Genomic DNA, 3,267 nt, shown 5'->3' on the forward strand with positions numbered 1-3,267 from the left:
AATTTTATAAGTTCATTAATGGGAGACCTAGGATCCAAGGATAATCACTTATAGTGTTTTATTTTTATGTCTGGGGCTGAATTATTGATAAATTTATATTTTAAAATTAGTTGTCCTAGAGAGTCTGGGCTCATGGGAGTATGCTTTATAAGCACCTTCTTTAGATATTCAAGGAAGTAAATGGAATTTTTCTTATTTTTCTGCTCTTTTGTTCACAGCTTGGTGTAGTTTAAAGGCTTAATTTGATTTTCTGTGAGTTCTTCATTCAAGCAAACTGAGAAATGATTCATCTTTTGGTATTTTTTTTTCCTCATCATTATCCTCAGTTGGGGTCTGAGGTAGAGACAGCATTCATCACTACAGGATGTTTCATGTCCATAAGATGAATTTGATCTCTGAATATTTATGCTGTATCTATTATTATTCTCTCTCTTTATAATAGTTGCAGACTATCCAAATATCATAATTATGTCTTTCCAAGTTACATTAAAAGCTTGAGTTAAATGTTGAAAGTTTTCAATATATTAGTATGGGTCATCTGCAAATGTGCCTAAATATCATTAGATCTGTTTTAGATTTTTATTGAAAATGAAACATATACCCATGTAATGCCAAATTCTTCAGCTGCCTCTTGTAAGGAACATAATTTGTGGTCAGCAGTTGGACCATGGTATGGTTGGGTAAGTTTTACAGTAGAAAGGAATGGGCATGGATGGGGTGTTGGTGTTTTTATCATTTTGATCATCCATGGGTTTAGATGGGGGAGTTGAGGAAAACTCCTCTCCTAAACCCTTTAGGTAGGGGAGTTGAGAAGTTTCCTTCAGGTGCATGGGGGGAGGATTTTAAAGCCTGGGCACCATAGAATTATTTCATTCAGCATAATTTACGAAGACCTGTGTGGTCCCCCAGGAAAAAAGGAAGCTTGTACATAATGAATTTCTCCCCAATTTCCCTGCCTTCTGCAAAACAAAGCCAACTGAAAAACAGTGCTATAGTTTACACTGCCATCTATTGGCCAATTCTCTCCATTACTTAGAGCATATTTAGGCCAAAGAGTATTGCACAGGAAGATTAGAGCTTGGTGTTTTAAAATTTGGAGATAAAATTGTCTCAGTTTTTTCAAAATATATCCAAGAGGAGTATCCACTGGAATGAACATCTGATTTGACTGTGGAGAGAAGAGAAAGCCCATAGGAAGTGGACTTCCTGAACCTGTTATGTCAACTTCCTGTCTTATGAAGCTCAGTCCCTATGGTTTGGGGTAATGCTTGCATTGTCCCCAAATCAGAATATAAAGGGGACTTTCAGGCTGTCTTTGGAGAGACCCAGGGTCTGCTGCAGCAAGTCTATCCAATCCTTTCCTGCTATCTCTCTTTCCTCCTCTGGAGCATAATCCCTTATACAATTTAAGCTCCATGTAAGGAATGCTTAGAGAGAGCAAAAACCTATCTGTACAAGGTCAGGAAATAATGGAGGAGCAAAGGAAACTGTCATTTGAGCATACAATCAAATATGTAAAAGCAAAGTATTGAATAATAGTAGAACATCTATGAATTCAAAATGAAAAATAATATACATAAGATTGAAAATGATGTTTGAGCTTTTTGACACCTAATATTGGAGGGGCCTCCTGAAATTGTACTAGAGATGAACTGGTATGATTACTACCTTCACACCTAAAGAAAGAGGGGCAAAGCTGAAGAGTGGTGGGCATCTTCTAAAGGTCCAAAGTCCTGATGAAATCTGAACCAGGAAGACTCCATAAGAAATTTCTCCACTTTGGCATGGATTATTTTAAATAGCTTTAACATCAATTTTGACTTATGCATATTATCTTTCATTTTGAATTGATAGATGTTCCCCTATTACTCAATATTATGCTGTTAGCAAATTTGATTGCATTTGTTCTAATATTTTAAAGCACCAACTGGAATAAGTCTGTTCGTTTTCTTAGTGCAGGATGATATCTCTCCTTTTAGTCCCTTTTCCCCTCTTCCATCAACTGTTATTGCCTCAAATCCCCTCAACAATTTTTTATTTTGTTTTAAAAAGGTTGAATTATTTATTTTCTCTCTTTTTTATTTTTTAAAATTTTAATTAATTATACATGACAGTAGAATGCATTTATGCACTTTGATATATCATACATAGATGGGATAAAATTTCTCATTTTTATGAGTGTACATGTTACAGAATCATATTGGTCATGTAGTCACATATACACATACATATAGCAATAATGTCTGTTTCATTCTACTATCTTTCCTATCCCCATATCCCCTCCTCTCTCCTCCCATCACTTCCCTCTACCTAATCTAATAAGGTGATGCTATTCTTTCCTAGTGCCCCCCCACACCATATTGTGTATTAGCATCCACATATTAAAGAAAACATTTGGCTTTTGGTTTTGTGGAATTGGCTTATTTCGCTTAGCATGATATTCTCCAACTCCAACCATTTACTGGCAGATGCCATGATTTTACTCTTCTTTAAAGCTGAGTAATAGTTCATTGAGTATATATATGACATTTTCTTTATCCATTAATCTGTTGAGGGACACCTAGGTTGGTTCCATGGTCTAGCTATTGTGAATTGAGCTGCTATAATCGTTGATGTGGCTGTGTCACTATAATATGCTGATTTTAACTGGTTCCATTCCCAGTTTTCTGAGGAATCTCCATACTGTTTTCCATAGTGGTTACACCAATTTGCAGTCCCACCACCAATGTATGAGTGTACCTTTTCACCACATCCTTGTCAGCATTTATTGTTGCCTGTATTCTTGATGATTGCCTTCTGAAAAGAGTGAAATGAAATCTTTGTGTAGTTTTGATTGGCATTTCTATAATTGCTAGAGATGTTGAACACTTTCTCATATATTTGTTGATCAAATGTTTTTCTTCTTCTGTGCAGTGTCTGTTCAGTTCCTTAGCCCATTTATTGACTGGGTTATTTATTTATTTGTTAAGTTTTTTGAGTTCTTTATATATCATACAGATTAATGCTTTATCGAAGGGGCATGTGGTAAAGACTTCTTTGAATCTGTAGGCTATCTCCTCACTTCATTGTTTCCTTTGCTGAGAAAAAGCTTTTTAATTTTTTTTTAATTTTTATTGTTGGTTGTTCAAAACATTACATAGTTCTTGATATATCACATTTCACACTTTCATTCAAGTGGGTTATGAACTCCCATTTTTACCCCATATACAGATTGCAGAATCACATCAGTTACACATCCATTGATTTACATATTGCCATACTAGTGTC

This window comes from Marmota marmota, unplaced genomic scaffold (genome assembly GCF_001458135.2).
Source record: "Marmota marmota marmota unplaced genomic scaffold, marMar, whole genome shotgun sequence".
Classification (NCBI taxonomy): domain Eukaryota; kingdom Metazoa; phylum Chordata; class Mammalia; order Rodentia; family Sciuridae; genus Marmota; species Marmota marmota.